Raw genomic sequence first — 19,260 nt, forward strand, 5'->3', positions numbered from 1 at the left:
GTTTGGGATGGGTGGGAGGTCAAAAGCATGGAAAAGTATGTCGCCTTCACTTCTAGTCTCCTCTTCTAGGCCTACCTGCCGTTCACTCACTCTGTCTTTGTTTCATTCTCTCCTTCCTCAACACCCCTTCTCACTCACTCGCTCTATCACTTGTGCTCTTTCCCCTTGCTCTGCATTTCATAGTGGAAACATCTCTTGAATGGAGCATTAGAAAATGAGGTTACATAAAATTAACAATCTACTTATTGGAAACCAAAAATATCACAAGACTGAATGTAACCCATTTCATTAATAAAAGGGACTTTTTAAGCACCCCCCAAAAAACACATAAAACACCACGAGTGCTAGAAGAATATTATACGAGCTTGAAGACAGAATTGTGCAAATTTATTTGCAGTTGAAACTGAAGTTTGTTACTTATTCAGATATTATATGCACTGCCAATTTTTAGCTGAGATTCTAAAAGAACTCAGAGACAAAATGGACTTAAAGTTTTGTCAGAAGTGGGATTCGAACCCACGCCTCCAGGAGAGACTGCGGCCTTAATGCAGCGCCTTAGACCACTCGGCCATCCTGACCACATTTGCTTGATCATCTACAGAGAGGGAAAGATATTGTGAACCAAAAAAAGCACACAACTTAGGTCATGAGTGGCTAGAGCAAGAAAAAAACTCACTGCACTTTTCCAAGTAGACAACCATATAAGCCCATGTGAGGGAAATGATCTGAATATTTCTCTCCCAAGAAAAAAGTAGAGTAAACACACAATTGTCAGAAGTGGGATTTGAACCCACGCCTCCAGAAGAGACTGCGACCTGAACGCAGCGCCTTAGACCACTCGGCCATCCTGACTTGCATTTGTGGAACCTTCCACAGGCCAGACAGCCATGCAAGTGGGGTACCGAAAAGGCATGCCCTCAATTTATTTATCCTATTATAAGTACTTCCAACAGATCTTTGAACAATCCATAGAGAGCAGTACCTATGAAGAACTCTTTAGACCTTTAAGGCGTACAAAGAGAAAGTGCTATTAACCAGCCACTTGAAAGGCCCAAAGCTGCTTTGAAATTGAGTCAACAGCCACCTCTTGGCTAGCTAAAGCAAATTCAACAAGGAATTTCAATGTCACAACATAGGGTGGAATACGCAAATCTAAGCAGCCCCTGATCACAGCCCTGAGGAAATTGCCGTAAGTGTGCTGGAGTCCAACTTTCTACCAGATGCTAGGCATTCTTCCATATTTGCATGGCCTGTCTGGCCAGGGCATACAAGAGCATGACTCTTCCAGATGAGCTCTTACATGGGTCCTATGCTCATATAGTAAGGACTGCACTTTGTCAGCAAGACTTTATACAACCGAAATATATGAGAAACCCCAGCTCTCTTGACTAGATGAGGACGGAATCACATCCTAGGTGAAGACCAACAGATGCAACTTCCATCAGATGTTAACCTGAAAAAGGAGATTACATCTCCAAAAGTTATGTCAGAAGTGGGATTCGAACCCACACCTCCAGAGGAGACTGCGGCCTAAACACAGCGCCTTAGACCACTCGGCCATCCTGACAGTGCAGAGTCTTAAGAAATGTATAAAAGTCACTCAGAAATTTCTGCCTCCATGCAAGCCTGAAATAATTTAAACCTTCAAACACAAGGTGCAACTTTATGCACAGGACAATAAACACAGAAGATCACATGTGAAAGCATTTCATTTCACAGGTGTACAATTTTTATGCTTTTAGAATACCTCATACCTCTCACCAGCTATTTAGGGTCCTGTATCCTACTCACAAAATTACCTTGCCTGCAACCTCTCTCTCTACACAAACAACTACTGCACAGGAAGTAGGAAGGCAGAAGGTGGGGCATATTATGCAAATGTATGCTGTCATTGTGCCTTGCAGATTCATGCAGGATTTCTAGATCCTTGCTGGATACAAGAGAGCAGACCTTGTTTCAGATCAACTGTCCCTAGCAGGGAACGTCTGAGCACATGCAGTCTTTTGCTCTCTAGCCCCTGGCCTGGGACTTACCCTCACTGGCTGAGGCGTGAATTTCTGCATACCAACGTTGCATAGATGGTACGTTTGTGGTCGGTTTGGGATGGGTGGGAGGTCAAAAGCAGGAAAAAGTATGTCGCCTTCACTTCTAGTCTCCTCTTCTAGGCCTACCTGCCGTTCACTCACTCTATCTTTGTTTCATTCTCTCCTTCCTCAACACCCCTTCTCACTCACTCGCTCTATCACTTGTGCTCTTTCCCCTTGCTCTGCATTTCATAGTGGAAACATCTCTTGAATGTAGCATTAGAAAATGAGGTTACATAAAATTAACAATCTACTTATTGGAAACCAAAAATATCACAAGACTGAATGTAACCCATTTCATTAATAAAAGGGACTTTTTAAGCACCCCCCAAAAAACACATAAAACACCACGAGTGCTAGAAGAATATTATACGAGCTTGAAGACAGAATTGGGCAAATTAATTTGCAGTTGAAACTGAAGTTTGTTACTTATTCAGATATTATATGCACTGCCAATTTTTAGCTGAGATTCTAAAAGAACTCAGAGACAAAATGGACTTAAAGTTTTGTCAGAAGTGGGATTCGAACCCACGCCTCCAGGAGAGACTGCGGCCTTAACGCAGCGCCTTAGACCACTCGGCCATCCTGACCACATTTGCTTGATCATCTACAGAGAGGAAAAGATATTGTGAACCAAAAAAAACACACAACTTAGGTCATGAGTGGCTAGAGCAAGAAAAAAACTCACTGCACTTTTCCAAGTAGACAACCATATAAGCCCATGTGAGGGAAATGATCTGATTTTTTCTCTCCCAAGAAAAAAGTAGAGTAAACACACAATTGTCAGAAGTGGGATTTGAACCCACGCCTCCAGAAGAGACTGCGACCTGAACGCAGCGCCTTAGACCACTCGGCCATCCTGACTTGCATTTGTGGAACCTTCCACAGGCCAGACAGCCATGCAAGTGGGGTACCGAAAAGGCATGCCCTCAATTTATTTATCCTATTATAAGTACTTCCAACAGATCTTTGAACAATCCATAGAGAGCAGTACCTATGAAGAACTCTTTAGACCTTTAAGGCGTACAAAGAGAAAGTGCTATTAACCAGCCACTTGAACGGCCCAAAGCTGCTTTGAAATTGAGTCAACAGCCACCTCTTGGCTAGCTAAAGCAAATTCAACAAGGAATTTCAATGTCACAACATAGGGTGGAATACGCAAATCTAAGCAGCCCCTGATCACAGCCCTGAGGAAATTGCCGTAAGTGTGCTGGAGTCCAACTTTCTACCAGATGCTAGGCATTCTTCCATATTTGCATGGCCTGTCTGGCCAGGGCATACAAGAGCATGACTCTTCCAGATGAGCTCTTACATGGGTCCTATGCTCATATAGTAAGGACTGCACTTTGTCAGCAAGACTTTATACAACCGAAATATATGAGAAACCCCAGCTCTCTTGACTAGATGAGGACGGAATCACATCCTAGGTGAAGACCAACAGATGCAACTTCCATCAGATGTTAACCTGAAAAAGGAGATTACATCTCCAAAAGTTATGTCAGAAGTGGGATTCGAACCCACACCTCCAGAGGAGACTGCGGCCTAAACACAGCGCCTTAGACCACTCGGCCATCCTGACAGTGCAGAGTCTTAAGAAATGTATAAAAGTCACTCAGAAATTTCTGCCTCCATGCAAGCCTGAAATAATTTAAACCTTCAAACACAAGGTGCAACTTTATGCACAGGACAATAAACACAGAAGATCACATGTGAAAGCATTTCATTTCACAGGTGTACAATTTTTATGCTTTTAGAATACCTCATACCTCTCACCAGCTATTTAGGGTCCTGTATCCTACTCACAAAATTACCTTGCCTGCAACCTCTCTCTCTACACAAACAACTACTGCACAGGAAGTAGGAAGGCAGAAGGTGGGGCATATTATGCAAATGTATGCTGTCATTGTGCCTTGCAGATTCATGCAGGATTTCTAGATCCTTGCTGGATACAAGAGAGCAGACCTTGTTTCAGATCAACTGTCCCTAGCAGGGAACGTCTGAGCACATGCAGTCTTTTGCTCTCTAGCCCCTGGCCTGGGACTTACCCTCACTGGCTGAGGCGTGAATTTCTGCATACCAACGTTGCATAGATGGTACGTTTGTGGTCGGTTTGGGATGGGTGGGAGGTCAAAAGCAGGAAAAAGTATGTCGCCTTCACTTCTAGTCTCCTCTTCTAGGCCTACCTGCCGTTCACTCACTCTATCTTTGTTTCATTCTCTCCTTCCTCAACACCCCTTCTCACTCACTCGCTCTATCACTTGTGCTCTTTCCCCTTGCTCTGCATTTCATAGTGGAAACATCTCTTGAATGTAGCATTAGAAAATGAGGTTACATAAAATTAACAATCTACTTATTGGAAACCAAAAATATCACAAGACTGAATGTAACCCATTTCATTAATAAAAGGGACTTTTTAAGCACCCCCCAAAAAACACATAAAACACCACGAGTGCTAGAAGAATATTATACGAGCTTGAAGACAGAATTGGGCAAATTAATTTGCAGTTGAAACTGAAGTTTGTTACTTATTCAGATATTATATGCACTGCCAATTTTTAGCTGAGATTCTAAAAGAACTCAGAGACAAAATGGACTTAAAGTTTTGTCAGAAGTGGGATTCGAACCCACGCCTCCAGGAGAGACTGCGGCCTTAACGCAGCGCCTTAGACCACTCGGCCATCCTGACCACATTTGCTTGATCATCTACAGAGAGGAAAAGATATTGTGAACCAAAAAAAACACACAACTTAGGTCATGAGTGGCTAGAGCAAGAAAAAAACTCACTGCACTTTTCCAAGTAGACAACCATATAAGCCCATGTGAGGGAAATGATCTGATTTTTTCTCTCCCAAGAAAAAAGTAGAGTAAACACACAATTGTCAGAAGTGGGATTTGAACCCACGCCTCCAGAAGAGACTGCGACCTGAACGCAGCGCCTTAGACCACTCGGCCATCCTGACTTGCATTTGTGGAACCTTCCACAGGCCAGACAGCCATGCAAGTGGGGTACCGAAAAGGCATGCCCTCAATTTATTTATCCTATTATAAGTACTTCCAACAGATCTTTGAACAATCCATAGAGAGCAGTACCTATGAAGAACTCTTTAGACCTTTAAGGCGTACAAAGAGAAAGTGCTATTAACCAGCCACTTGAACGGCCCAAAGCTGCTTTGAAATTGAGTCAACAGCCACCTCTTGGCTAGCTAAAGCAAATTCAACAAGGAATTTCAATGTCAAAACATAGGGTGGAATACGCAAATCTAAGCAGCCCCTGATCACAGCCCTGAGGAAATTGCCGTAAGTGTGCTGGAGTCCAACTGTCTACCAGATGCTAGGCATTCTTCCATATTTGCATGGCCTGTCTGGCCAGGGCATACAAGAGCATGACTCTTCCAGATGAGCTCTTACATGGGTCCTATGCTCATATAGTAAGGACTGCACTTTGTCAGCAAGACTTTATACAACCGAAATATATGAGAAACCCCAGCTCTCTTGACTAGATGAGGACGGAATCAAATCCCAGGTGAAGACCAACAGATGCAACTTCCATCAGATGTTAACCTGAAAAAGGAGATTACATCTCCAAAAGTCATGTCAGAAGTGGGATTCGAACCCACGCCTCCAGAGGAGACTGCGGCCTAAACACAGCGCCTTAGACCACTCGGCCATCCTGACAGTGCAGAGTCTGAAGAAATGTATAAAAGTCACTCAGAAATTTCTGCCTCCATGCAAGCCTGAAATAATTTAAACCTTCAAACACAAGGTGCAACTTTATGCACAGGACAATAAACACAGAAGATCACATGTGAAAGCATTTCATTTCACAGGTGTACAATTTTTATGCTTTTAGAATACCTCATACCTCTCACCAGCTATTTAGGGTCCTGTATCCGACTCACAAAATTACCTTGCATGCGACCTCTCTCTCTACACAAACAACTACTGCACAGGAAGTAGGAAGGCAGAAGGTGGGGCATATTATGCAAATGTGTGCTGTCATTGTGCCTTGCAGATTCATGCAGGATTTCTAGATCCTTGCTGGATACAAGAGTGCAGACCTTGTTTCAGATCAACTGTCCCTAGCAGGGAACGTCTGAGCACATGCAGTCTTTTGCTCTCTAGCCCCTGGCCTGGGACTCACCCTCACTGGCTGAGGCGTGAATTTCTGCATACCAAAGTTGCATAGATGGTACGTTTGTGGTCGGTTTGGGATGGGTGGGAGGTCAAAAGCAGGGAAAAGTATGTCGCCTTCACTTCTAGTCTCCTCTTCTAGGCATACCTGCCGTTCACTCACTCTGTCTTTGTTTCATTCTCTCCTTCCTCAACACCCCTTCTCACTCACTCGCTCTATCACTTGTGCTCTTTCCCCTTGCTCTGCATTTCATAGTGGAAACATCTCTTGAATGGAGCATTAGAAAATGAGGTTACATAAAATTAACAATCTACTTATTGGAAACCAAAAATATCACAAGACTGATTGTAACCCATTTCATTAATAAAAGGGACTTTTTGAGCACCCCCCAAAAAACACATAAAACACCACGAGTGCTAGAAGAATATTATACGAGCTTGAAGACAGAATTGGGCAAATTAATTTGCAGTTGAAACTGAAGTTTGTTACTTATTCAGATATTATATGTACTGCCAATTTTTAGCTGAGATTCTAAAAGAACTCAGAGACAAAATGGACTTAAAGTTTTGTCAGAAGTGGGATTCGAACCCACGCCTCAAGGAGTGACTGCGGCCTTAACGCAGCGCCTTAGACCACTCGGCCATCCTGACCACATGTTGCTTGATCATCTACAGAGAGGGAAAGATATTGTGAACCAAAAAAAAGCACACAACTTAGGTCATGAGTGGCTAGAGCAAGAAAAAAACTCACTGCACTTTTCCAAGTAGACAACCATATAAGCCCATGTGAGGGAAATGATCTGATTTTTTCTCTCTCAAGAAAAAAGTAGAGAAAACACACAATTGTCAGAAGTGGGATTTGAACCCACGCCTCCAGAAGAGACTGCGACCTGAACGCAGCACCTTAGACCACTCGGCCATCCTGACTTGCATTTGTGGAACCTTCCACAGGCCAGACAGCCATGCAAGTGGGGTACCGAAAAGGCATGCCCTCAATTTATTTATCCTATTATAAGTACTTCCAACAGATCTTTGAACAATCCATAGAGAGCAGTACCTATGAAGAACTCTTAAGACCTTTAAGGCGTACAAAGAGAAAGTGCTATTAACCAGCCACTTGAAAGGCCCAAAGCTGCTTTGAAATTGAGTCAACAGCCACCTCTTGGCTAGCTAAAGCAAATTCAACAAGGAATTTCAATGTCACAACATAGGGTGGAATACGCAAATCTAAGCAGCCCCTGATCACAGCCCTGAGGAAATTGCCGTAAGTGTGCTGGAGTCCAACTGTCTACCAGATGCTAGGCATTCTTCCATATTTGCATGGCCTGTCTGGCCAGGGCATACAAGAGCATGACTCTTCCAGATGAGCTCTTACATGGGTCCTATGCTCATATAGTAAGGACTGCACTTTGTCAGCAAGACTTTATACAACCGAAATATATGAGAAACCCCAGCTCTCTTGACTAGATGAGGACGGAATCACATCCCAGGTGAAGACCAACAGATGCAACTTCCATCAGATGTTAACCTGAAAAAGGAGATTACATCTCCAAAAGTCACGTCAGAAGTTGGATTTGAACCCGCGCCTCCAGAGGAGACTGCGGCCTAAACACAGCGCCTTAGACCACTCGGCCATCCTGACAGTGCAGAGTCTTAAGAAATGTATAAAAGTCACTCAGAAATTTCTGCCTCCATGCAAGCCTGAAATAATTTAAACCTTCAAACACAAGGTGCAACTTTATGCACAGGTCAATAAACACAGAAGATCACATGTGAAAGCATTTCATTTCACAGGTGTACAATTTTTATGCTTTTAGAATACCTCATACCTCTCACCAGCTATTTAGGGTCCTGTATTATACTCACAAAATTACCTTGCCTGCGACCTCTCTCTCTACACAAACAACTACTGCACAGGAAGTAGGAAGGCAGAAGGTGGGGCATATTATGCAAATGTATGCTGTCATTGTGCCTTGCAGATTCATGCAGGATTTCTAGATCCTTGCTGGATACAAGAGAGCAGACCTTGTTTCAGATCAACTGTCCCTAGCAGGGAACGTCTGAGCACATGCAGTCTTTTGCTCTCTAGCCCCTGGCCTGGGACTTACCCTCACTGGCTGAGGCGTGAATTTCTGCATACCAACGTTGCATAGATGGTACGTTTGTGGTCGGTTTGGGATGGGTGGGAGGTCAAAAGCATGGAAAAGTATGTCGCCTTCACTTCTAGTCTCCTCTTCTAGGCCTACCTGCCGTTCACTCACTCTGTCTTTGTTTCATTCTCTCCTTCCTCAACACCCCTTCTCACTCACTCGCTCTATCACTTGTGCTCTTTCCCCTTGCTCTGCATTTCATAGTGGAAACATCTCTTGAATGGAGCATTAGAAAATGAGGTTACATAAAATTAACAATCTACTTATTGTAAACCAAAAATATCACAAGACTGAATGTAACCCATTTCATTAATAAAAGGGACTTTTTAAGCACCCCCCAAAAAACACATAAAACAGCACGAGTGCTAGAAGAATATTATACGAGCTTGAAGACAGAATTGGGCAAATTAATTTGCAGTTGAAACTGAAGTTTGTTACTTATTCAGATATTATATGCACTGCCAATTTTTAGCTGAGATTCTAAAAGAACTCAGAGACAAAATGGACTTAAAGTTTTGTCAGAAGTGGGATTCGAACCCACGTCTCCAGGAGAGACTGCGGCCTTAACGCAGCGCCTTAGACCAATCGGCCATCCTGACCACATGTTGCTTGATCATCTACAAAGAGGGAAAGATATTGTGAACCAAAAAAAGCACACATCTTAGGTTATGAGTGGCTAGAGCAAGAAAAAACTCACTGCACTTTTCCAAGTAGACAACCATATAAGCCCATGTGAAGGAAATGATCAGATTTTTTCTCTCTCAAGAAAAAAGTAGAGTAAACACACAATTGTCAGAAGTGGGATTTGAAACCACGCCTCCAGAAGAGACTGCGACCTGAACGCAGCGCCTTAGACCACTCGGCCATCCTGACTTGCATTTACAGAACCTTCCACAGGCCAGACAGCCATGCAAGTGGGGTACCGAAAAAGCATGCCCTCAATTTATTTATCCTATTATAAGTACTTCCAACAGATCTTTGAACAATCCATAGAGAGCAGTACCTATGAAGAACTCTTTATGCCTTTAAAGCGTACAAAGAGAAAGTGCTATTAACCAGCCACTTGAACGGCCCAAAGCTGCTTTGAAATTGAGTCAACAGCCACCTCTTGGCTAGCTAAAGCAAATTCAACAAGGAATTTCAATGTCACAACATAGGGTGGAATACGCAAATCTAAGCAGCCCCTGATCACAGCCCTGAGGAAATTGCCGTAAGTGTGCTGGAGTCCAACTGTCTACCAGATGCTAGGCATTCTTCCATATTTGCATGGCCTGTCTGGCCAGGGCATACAAGAGCATGACTCTTCCAGATGAGCTCTTACATGGGTCCTATGCTCATATAGTAAGGACTGCACTTTGTCAGCAAGACTTTATACAACCGAAATATATGAGAAACCCCAGCTCTCTTGACTAGATGAGGACGGAATCACATCCCAGGTGAAGACCAACAGATGCAACTTCCATCAGATGTTAACCTGAAAAAGGAGATTACATCTCCAAAAGTCATGTCAGAAGTGGGATTCGAACCCACGCTTCCAGAGGAGACTGCGGCCTAAACACAGCGCCTTAGACCACTCGGCCATCCTGACAGTGCAGAGTCTTAAGAAATGTATAAAAGTCACTCAGAAATTTCTGCCTCCATGCAAGCCTGAAATAATTTAAACCTTCAAACACAAGGTGCAACTTTATGCACAGGACAATAAACACAGAAGATCACATGTGAAAGTATTTCATTTCACAGGTGTACAATTTTTATGCTTTTAGAATACCTCATACCTCTCACCAGCTATTTAGGGTCCTGTATCCTACTCACAAAATTACCTTGCCTGCGACCTCTCTCTCTACACAAGCAACTCCTGCACAGGAAGTAGGAAGGCAGAAGGTGGGGCATATTATGCAAATGTATGCTGTCATTGTGCCTTGCAGATTCATGCAGGATTTCTAGATCCTTGCTGGATACAAGAGAGCAGCCCTTGTTTCAGATCAACTGTCCCTAGCAGGGAACGTCTGAGCACATGCAGTCTTTTGCTCTCTAGCCCCTGGCCTGGGACTCACCCTCACTGGCTGAGGCGTGAATTTCTGCATACCAACGTTGCATAGATGGTACGTTTGTGGTCGGTTTGGGATGGGTGGGAGGTCAAAAGCAGGGAAAAGTATGTCGCCTTCACTTCTAGTCTCCTCTTCTAGGCCTACCTGCCGTTCACTCACTCTGTCTTTGTTTCATTCTCTCCTTCCTCAACACCCCTTCTCACTCACTCGCTCTATCACTTGTGCTCTTTCCCCTTGCTCTGCATTTCATAGTGGAAACATCTCTTGAATGGAGCATTAGAAAATGAGGTTACATAAAATTAACAATCTACTTATTGGAAACCAAAAATATCACAAGACTGAATGTAACCCATTTCATTAATAAAAGGGACTTTTTAAGCACCCCCCAAAAAACACATAAAACACCACGAGTGCTAGAAGAATATTATACGAGCTTGAAGACAGAATTGGGCAAATTAATTTGCAGTTGAAACTGAAGTTTGTTACTTATTCAGATATTTTATGCACTGCCAATTTTTAGCTGAGATTCTAAAAGAACTCAGAGACAAAATGGACTTAAAGTTTTGCCAGAAGTGGGATTCGAACACACGCCTCCAGGAGAGACTGCGGCCTTAACGCTGCGCCTTAGACCACTCGGCCATCCTGACCACATGCTGCTTGATCATCTACAGAGAGGGAAAGATATTGTGAAACAAAAAAAGCACACATCTTAGGTCATGAGTGGCTAGAGCAAGAAAAAAACTCACTGCACTTTTCCAAGTAGACAACCATATAAGCCCATGTGAGGGAACTGATCAGATTTTTTCTCTCTCAAGAAAAAAGTAGAGTAAACACACAATTGTCAGAAGTGGGATTTGAACCCACGCCTCCAGAAGAGACTGCGACCTGAACGCAGCGCCTTAGACCACTCGGCCATCCTGACTTGCATTTGTGGAACCTTCCACAGGCCAGACAGCCATGCAAGTGGGGTACCGAAAAGGCATGCCCTCAATTTATTTATCCTATTATAAGTACTTCCAACAGATCTTTGAACAATCCATAGAGAGCAGTACCTATGAAGAACTCTTTAGACCTTTAAGGCGTACAAAGAGAAAGTGCAATTAACCAGCCACTTGAACGGCCCAAAGCTGCTTTGAAATTGAGTCAACAGCCACCTCTTGGCTAGCTAAAGCAAATTCAACAAGGAATTTCAATGTCACAACATAGGGTGGAATACGCAAATCTAAGCAGCCCCTGATCACAGCCCTGAGGAAATTGCCGTAAGTGTGCTGGAGTCCAACTGTCTACCAGATGCTAGGCATTCTTCCATATTTGCATGGCCTGTCTGGCCAGGGCATACAAGAGCATGACTCTTCCAGATGAGCTCTTACATGGGTCCTATGCTCATATAGTAAGGACTGCACTTTGTCAGCAAGACTTTATACAACCGAAATATATGAGAAACCCCAGCTCTCTTGACTAGATGAGGACGGAATCACATCCCAGGTGAGGACCAACAGATGCAACTTCCATCAGATGTTAACCTGAAAAAGGAGATTACATCTCCAAAAGTCATGTCAGAAGTGGGATTCGAACCCACATCTCCAGAGGAGACTGCAGCCTAAACACAGCGCCTTAGACCACTCGGCCATCCTGACAGTGCAGAGTCTGAAGAAATGTATAAAAGTCACTCAGAAATTTCTGCCTCCATGCAAGCCTGAAATAATTTAAACCTTCAAACACAAGGTGCAACTTTATGCACAGGACAATAAACACAGAAGATCACATGTGAAAGCATTTCATTTCACAGGTGTACAATTTTTATGCTTTTAGAATACCTCATACCTCTCACCAGCTATTAAGGGTCCTGTATCCTACTCAGAAAATTACCTTGCATGCGACCTCTCTCTCTACACAAACAACTACTGGACAGGAAGTAGGAAGGCAGAAGGTGGGGCATAATATGCAAATGTATGCTGTCATTGTGCCTTGCAGATTCATGCAGGATTTCTAGATCCTTGCTGGATACAAGAGAGCAGACCTTGTTTCAGATCAACTGTCCCTAGCAGGGAACGTCTGAGCACATGCAGTCTTTTGCTCTCTAGCCCCTGGCTTGGGACTTACCCTCACTGGCTGAGGCGTGAATTTCTGCATACCAACGTTGCATAGATGGTACGTATGTGGTCGGTTTGGGATGGGTGGGAGGTCAAAAGCAGGGAAAAGTATGTCGCCTTCACTTCTAGTCTCCTCTTCTAGGCCTACCTGCCGTTCACTCACTCTGTCTTTGTTTCATTCTCTCCTTCCTCAACACCCCTTCTCACTCACTCGCTCTATCACTTGTGCTCTTTCCCCTTGCTCTGCATTTCATAGTGGAAACATCTCTTGAATGGAGCATTAGAAAATGAGGTTACATAAAATTAACAATCTACTTATTGGAAACCAAAAATATCACAAGTCTGAATGTAACCCATTTCATTAATAAAAGGGACTTTTTAAGCACCCCCCAAAAAACACATAAAAGACCACGAGTGCTAGAAGAATATTATACGAGCTTGAAGACAGAATTGGGCAAATTAATTTGCAGTTGAAACTGAAGTTTGTTACTTATTCAGATATTTTATGCACTGCCTATTTTTAGCTGAGATTCTAAAAGAACTCAGAGACAAAATGGACTTAAAGTTTTGTCAGAAGTGGGATTCGAACACACGCCTCCAGGAGAGACTGCTGCCTTAATGCAGCGCCTTAGACCACTCGGCCATCCTGACCACATGTTGCTTGATCATCTACAGAGAGGGAAAGATATTGTGAAACCAAAAAAGCACACATCTTAGGTCATGAGTGGCTAGAGCAAGAAAAAAACTCACTGCACTTTTCCAAGTAGACAACCATATAAGCCCATGTGAGGGAAATGATCAGATTTTTTCTCTCTCAAGAAAAAAGTAGAGTAAACACACAATTGTCAAAAGTGGGATTTGAACCCACGCCTCCAGAAGAGACTGCGACCTGAACGCAGCGCCTTAGACCACTCGGCCATCCTGACTTGCATTTGTGGAACCTTCCACAGGCCAAACAGCCATGCAAGTGGGGTACCGAAAAGGCATGCCCTCAATTTATTTATCCTATTATAAGTACTTCCAACAGATCTTTGAACAATCCATAGAGAGCAGTACCTATGAAGAACTCTTTAGACCTTTAAGGCGTACAAAGAGAAAGTGCTATTAACCAGCCACTTGAACGGCCCAAAGCTGCTTTGAAATTGAGTCAACAGCCACCTCTTGGCTAGCTAAAGCAAATTCAACAAGGAATTTCAATGTCACAACATAGGGTGGAATACGCAAATCTAAGCAGCCCCTGATCACAGCCCTGAGGAAATTGCCGTAAGTGCGCTGGAGTCCAACTGTCTACCAGATGCTAGGCATTCTTCCATATTTGCATGGCCTGTCTGGCCAGGGCATACAAGAGCATGACTCTTCCAGATGAGCTCTTACATGGGTCCTATGCTCATATAGTAAGGACTGCACTTTGTCAGCAAGACTTTATACAACCGAAATATATGAGAAACCCCAGCTCTCTTGACTAGATGAGGACGGAATCACATCCCAGGTGAAGACCAACAGATGCAACTTCCATCAGATGTTAACCTGAAAAAGGAGATTACATCTCCAAAAGTCATTTCAGAAGTGGGATTCGAACCCACGCCTCCAGAGGAGACTGCGGCCTAAACACAGCGCCTTAGATCACTCGGCCATCCTGACAGTGCAGAGTCTTAAGAAATGTATAAAAGTCACTCAGAAATTTCTGCCTCCATGCAAGCCTGAAATAATTTAAACCTTCAAACACAAGGTGCAACTTTATGCACAGGACAATAAACACAGAAGATCACATGTGAAAGCATTTCATTTCACAGGTGTACAATTTTTATGCTTTTAGAATACCTCATACCTCTCACCAGCTATTTAGGGTCCTGTATCCTACTCACAAAATTACCTTGCATGCGACCTCTCTCTCTACACAAACAACTACTGCACAGGAAGTAGGAAGGCAGAAGGTGGGGCATATTATGCAAATGTATGCTGTCATTGTGCCTTGCAGATTCATGCAGGATTTCTAGATCCTTGCTGGATACAAGAGAGCAGACCTTGTTTCAGATCAACTGTCCCTAGCAGAGAACGTCTGAGCACATGCAGTCTTTTGCTCTCTAGCCCCTGGCCTGGGACTTACCCTCACTGGCTGAGGCGTGAATTTCTGCATACCAACGTTGCATAGATGGTACGTATGTGGTCGGTTTGGGATGGGTGGGAGGTCAAAAGCAGGGAAAAGTATGTCGCCTTCACTTCTAGTCTCCTCTTCTAGGCCTACCTGCCGTTCACTCACTCTGTCTTTGTTTCATTCTCTCCTTCCTCAACACCCCTTCTCACTCACTCGCTCTATCACTTGTGCTCTTTCCCCTTGCTCTGCATTTCATAGTGGAAACATCTCTTGAATGGAGCATTAGAAAATGAGGTTACATAAAATTAACAATCTACTTATTGGAAACCAAAAATATCACAAGTCTGAATGTAACCCATTTCATTAATAAAAGGGACTTTTTAAGCACCCCCCAAAAAACACATAAAACACCACGAGTGCTAGAAGAATATTATACGAGCTTGAAGACAGAATTGGGCAAATTAATTTGCAGTTGAAACTGAAGTTTGTTACTTATTCAGATATTATATGCACTGCCAATTTTTAGCTGAGATTCTAAAAGAACTCAGAGACAAAATGGACTTAAAGGTTTGTCAGAAGTGGGATTCGAACCCACACCTCCAGGAGAGACTGCGGCCTTAACGCAGCGCCTTAGACCACTCGGCCATCCTGACCACATTTGACTGATCATCTACAGAGAGGGAAAGATATTGTGAACCAAAAAAAGCACACAACTTAGGTCATGAGTGGCTAGAGCAAGAAAAAAACTCACTGCACTTTTCCAAGTAGACAACCATATAAGCCCATGTGAAGGAAATGATCAGATTTTTTCTCTCTCAAGAAAAAAGTAGAGTAAACACACAATTGTCAGAAGTGAGATTTGAACCCACGCCTCCAGAAGAGACTGCGACCTGAACGCAGCGCCTTAGACCACTCGGCCATCCTGACTTGCATTTGTGGAACCTTCCACAGGCCAGACAGCCATGCAAGTGGGGTACCGAAAAGGCATGCCCTCAATTTATTTATCCTATTATAAGTACTTCCAACAGATCTTTGAACAATCCATAGAGAGCAGTACCTATGAAGAACTCTTTAGACCTTTAAGGCGTACAAAGAGAAAGTGCTATTAACCAGCCACTTGAACGGCCCAAAGCTGCTTTGAAATTGAGTCAACAGCCACCTCTTGGCTAGCTAAAGCAAATTCAACAAGGAATTTCAATGTCAAAACATAGGGTGGAATACGCAAATCTAAGCAGCCCCTGATCACAGCCCTGAGGAAATTGCCGTAAGTGTGCTGGAGTCCAACTGTCTACCAGATGCTAGGCATTCTTCCATATTTGCATGGCCTGTCTGGCCAGGGCATACAAGAGCATGACTCTTCCAGATGAGCTCTTACATGGGTCCTATGCTCATATAGTAAGGACTGCACTTTGTCAGCAAGACTTTATACAACCGAAATATATGAGAAACCCCAGCTCTCTTGACTAGATGAGGACGGAATCAAATCCCAGGTGAAGACCAACAGATGCAACTTCCATCAGATGTTAACCTGAAAAAGGAGATTACATCTCCAAAAGTCATGTCAGAAGTGGGATTCGAACCCACGCCTCCAGAGGAGACTGCGGCCTAAACACAGCGCCTTAGACCACTCGGCCATCCTGACAGTGCAGAGTATTAAGAAATGTATAAAAGTCACTCAGAAATTTCTGCCTCCATGCAAGCCTGAAATAATTTAAACCTTCAAACACAAGGTGCAACTTTATGCACAGGACAATAAACACAGAAGATCACATGTGAAAGCATTTCATTTCACAGGTGTACAATTTTTATGCTTTTAGAATACCTCATACCTCTCACCAGCTATTTAGGGTCCTGTATCCGACTCACAAAATTACCTTGCATGCGACCTCTCTCTCTACACAAACAACTACTGCACAGGAAGTAGGAAGGCAGAAGGTGGGGCATATTATGCAAATGTGTGCTGTCATTGTGCCTTGCAGATTCATGCAGGATTTCTAGATCCTTGCTGGATACAAGAGTGCAGACCTTGTTTCAGATCAACTGTCCCTAGCAGGGAACGTCTGAGCACATGCAGTCTTTTGCTCTCTAGCCCCTGGCCTGGGACTCACCCTCACTGGCTGAGGCGTGAATTTCTGCATACCAAAGTTGCATAGATGGTACGTTTGTGGTCGGTTTGGGATGGGTGGGAGGTCAAAAGCAGGGAAAAGTATGTCGCCTTCACTTCTAGTCTCCTCTTCTAGGCATACCTGCCGTTCACTCACTCTGTCTTTGTTTCATTCTCTCCTTCCTCAACACCCCTTCTCACTCACTCGCTCTATCACTTGTGCTCTTTCCCCTTGCTCTGCATTTCATAGTGGAAACATCTCTTGAATGGAGCATTAGAAAATGAGGTTACATAAAATTAACAATCTACTTATTGGAAACCAAAAATATCACAAGACTGATTGTAACCCATTTCATTAATAAAAGGGACTTTTTGAGCACCCCCCAAAAAACACATAAAACACCACGAGTGCTAGAAGAATATTATACGAGCTTGAAGACAGAATTGGGCAAATTAATTTGCAGTTGAAACTGAAGTTTGTTACTTATTCAGATATTATATGTACTGCCAATTTTTAGCTGAGATTCTAAAAGAACTCAGAGACAAAATGGACTTAAAGTTTTGTCAGAAGTGGGATTCGAACCCACGCCTCAAGGAGTGACTGCGGCCTTAACGCAGCGCCTTAGACCACTCGGCCATCCTGACCACATGTTGCTTGATCATCTACAGAGAGGGAAAGATATTGTGAACCAAAAAAAAGCACACAACTTAGGTCATGAGTGGCTAGAGCAAGAAAAAAACTCACTGCACTTTTCCAAGTAGACAACCATATAAGCCCATGTGAGGGAAATGATCTGATTTTTTCTCTCTCAAGAAAAAAGTAGAGAAAACACACAATTGTCAGAAGTGGGATTTGAACCCAAGCCTCCAGAAGAGACTGCGACCTGAACGCAGCACCTTAGACCACTCGGCCATCCTGACTTGCATTTGTGGAACCTTCCACAGGCCAGACAGCCATGCAAGTGGTGTACCGAAAAGGCATGCCCTCAATTTATTTATCCTATTATAAGTACTTCCAACAGATCTTTGAACAATCCATAGAGAGCAGTACCTATGAAGAACTCTTAAGACCTTTAAGGCGTACAAAGAGAAAGTGCTATTAACCAGCCACTTGAAAGGCCCAAAGCTGCTTTGAAATTGAGTCAACAGCCACCTCTTGGCTAGCTAAAGCAAATTCAACAAGGAATTTCAATGTCACAACATAGGGTGGAATACGCAAATCTAAGCAGCCCCTGATCACAGCCCTGAGGAAGATGCCGTAAGTGTGCTGGAGTCCAACTGTCTACCAGATGCTAGGCATTCTTCCATATTTGCATGGCCTGTCTGGCCAGGGCATACAAGAGCATGACTCTTCCAGATGAGCTCTTACATGGGTCCTATGCTCATATAGTAAGGACTGCACTTTGTCAGCAAGACTTTATACAACCGAAATATATGAGAAACCCCAGCTCTCTTGACTAGATGAGGACGGAATCACATCCCAGGTGAAGACCAACAGATGCAACTTCCATCAGATGTTAACCTGAAAAAGGAGATTACATCTCCAAAAGTCACGTCAGAAGTTGGATTTGAACCCGCGCCTCCAGAGGAGACTGCGGCCTAAACACAGCGCCTTAGACCACTCGGCCATCCTGACAGTGCAGAGTCTTAAGAAATGTATAAAAGTCACTCAGAAATTTCTGCCTCCATGCAAGCCTGAAATAATTTAAACCTTCAAACACAAGGTGCAACTTTATGCACAGGTCAATAAACACAGAAGATCACATGTGAAAGCATTTCATTTCACAGGTGTACAATTTTTATGCTTTTAGAATACCTCATACCTCTCACCAGCTATTTAGGGTCCTGTATTATACTCACAAAATTACCTTGCCTGCGACCTCTCTCTCTACACAAACAACTACTGCACAGGAAGTAGGAAGGCAGAAGGTGGGGCATATTATGCAAATGTATGCTGTCATTGTGCCTTGCAGATTCATGCAGGATTTCTAGATCCTTGCTGGATACAAGAGAGCAGACCTTGTTTCAGATCAACTGTCCCTAGCAGGGAACGTCTGAGCACATGCAGTCTTTTGCTCTCTAGCCCCTGGCCTGGGACTTACCCTCACTGGCTGAGGCGTGAATTTCTGCATACCAACGTTGCATAGATGGTACGTTTGTGGTCGGTTTGGGATGGGTGGGAGGTCAAAAGCATGGAAAAGTATGTCGCCTTCACTTCTAGTCTCCTCTTCTAGGCCTACCTGCCGTTCACTCACTCTGTCTTTGTTTCATTCTCTCCTTCCTCAACACCCCTTCTCACTCACTCGCTCTATCACTTGTGCTCTTTCCCCTTGCTCTGCATTTCATAGTGGAAACATCTCTTGAATGGAGCATTAGAAAATGAGGTTACATAAAATTAACAATCTACTTATTGTAAACCAAAAATATCACAAGACTGAATGTAACCCATTTCATTAATAAAAGGGACTTTTTAAGCACCCCCCAAAAAACACATAAAACAGCACGAGTGCTAGAAGAATATTATACGAGCTTGAAGACAGAATTGGGCAAATTAA

General features: G+C 43.4%; 17 non-coding genes across 17 annotated transcripts; all 17 read right to left on the minus strand.

Moving 5' to 3' along the window:
* Positions 1-495: 495 nt before the first annotated feature.
* TRNAL-AAG (transfer RNA leucine (anticodon AAG)) lies at positions 496-578 on the minus strand. Its single transcript has one exon. It is a non-coding gene; the product is annotated as a tRNA-Leu (tRNA).
* A 191-nt stretch (positions 579-769) lies between these two features.
* Positions 770-852, minus strand: TRNAL-CAG (transfer RNA leucine (anticodon CAG)). The gene has a single exon. It is a non-coding gene; the product is annotated as a tRNA-Leu (tRNA).
* A 632-nt stretch (positions 853-1,484) lies between these two features.
* Positions 1,485-1,567, minus strand: TRNAL-UAG (transfer RNA leucine (anticodon UAG)). Its single transcript has one exon. It is a non-coding gene; the product is annotated as a tRNA-Leu (tRNA).
* Positions 1,568-2,591: 1,024 nt separating this feature from the next.
* TRNAL-AAG (transfer RNA leucine (anticodon AAG)) lies at positions 2,592-2,674 on the minus strand. Its single transcript has one exon. It is a non-coding gene; the product is annotated as a tRNA-Leu (tRNA).
* A 191-nt stretch (positions 2,675-2,865) lies between these two features.
* TRNAL-CAG (transfer RNA leucine (anticodon CAG)) lies at positions 2,866-2,948 on the minus strand. The gene has a single exon. It is a non-coding gene; the product is annotated as a tRNA-Leu (tRNA).
* A 632-nt stretch (positions 2,949-3,580) lies between these two features.
* TRNAL-UAG (transfer RNA leucine (anticodon UAG)) lies at positions 3,581-3,663 on the minus strand. Its single transcript has one exon. It is a non-coding gene; the product is annotated as a tRNA-Leu (tRNA).
* A 1,024-nt stretch (positions 3,664-4,687) lies between these two features.
* Positions 4,688-4,770, minus strand: TRNAL-AAG (transfer RNA leucine (anticodon AAG)). The gene has a single exon. It is a non-coding gene; the product is annotated as a tRNA-Leu (tRNA).
* Positions 4,771-4,961: 191 nt separating this feature from the next.
* TRNAL-CAG (transfer RNA leucine (anticodon CAG)) lies at positions 4,962-5,044 on the minus strand. The gene has a single exon. It is a non-coding gene; the product is annotated as a tRNA-Leu (tRNA).
* Positions 5,045-5,676: 632 nt separating this feature from the next.
* TRNAL-UAG (transfer RNA leucine (anticodon UAG)) lies at positions 5,677-5,759 on the minus strand. The gene has a single exon. It is a non-coding gene; the product is annotated as a tRNA-Leu (tRNA).
* Positions 5,760-6,783: 1,024 nt separating this feature from the next.
* TRNAL-AAG (transfer RNA leucine (anticodon AAG)) lies at positions 6,784-6,866 on the minus strand. Its single transcript has one exon. It is a non-coding gene; the product is annotated as a tRNA-Leu (tRNA).
* A 193-nt stretch (positions 6,867-7,059) lies between these two features.
* Positions 7,060-7,142, minus strand: TRNAL-CAG (transfer RNA leucine (anticodon CAG)). Its single transcript has one exon. It is a non-coding gene; the product is annotated as a tRNA-Leu (tRNA).
* Positions 7,143-9,870: 2,728 nt separating this feature from the next.
* On the minus strand, positions 9,871-9,953 carry TRNAL-UAG (transfer RNA leucine (anticodon UAG)). The gene has a single exon. It is a non-coding gene; the product is annotated as a tRNA-Leu (tRNA).
* A 1,299-nt stretch (positions 9,954-11,252) lies between these two features.
* On the minus strand, positions 11,253-11,335 carry TRNAL-CAG (transfer RNA leucine (anticodon CAG)). Its single transcript has one exon. It is a non-coding gene; the product is annotated as a tRNA-Leu (tRNA).
* Positions 11,336-13,349: 2,014 nt separating this feature from the next.
* On the minus strand, positions 13,350-13,432 carry TRNAL-CAG (transfer RNA leucine (anticodon CAG)). Its single transcript has one exon. It is a non-coding gene; the product is annotated as a tRNA-Leu (tRNA).
* A 1,739-nt stretch (positions 13,433-15,171) lies between these two features.
* On the minus strand, positions 15,172-15,254 carry TRNAL-AAG (transfer RNA leucine (anticodon AAG)). The gene has a single exon. It is a non-coding gene; the product is annotated as a tRNA-Leu (tRNA).
* Positions 15,255-16,160: 906 nt separating this feature from the next.
* Positions 16,161-16,243, minus strand: TRNAL-UAG (transfer RNA leucine (anticodon UAG)). The gene has a single exon. It is a non-coding gene; the product is annotated as a tRNA-Leu (tRNA).
* Positions 16,244-17,267: 1,024 nt separating this feature from the next.
* TRNAL-AAG (transfer RNA leucine (anticodon AAG)) lies at positions 17,268-17,350 on the minus strand. Its single transcript has one exon. It is a non-coding gene; the product is annotated as a tRNA-Leu (tRNA).
* Positions 17,351-19,260: the final 1,910 nt, after the last annotated feature.

This window comes from Lissotriton vulgaris, chromosome 8 (genome assembly GCF_964263255.1).
Source record: "Lissotriton vulgaris chromosome 8, aLisVul1.2, whole genome shotgun sequence".
NCBI lineage: Eukaryota > Metazoa > Chordata > Amphibia > Caudata > Salamandridae > Lissotriton > Lissotriton vulgaris.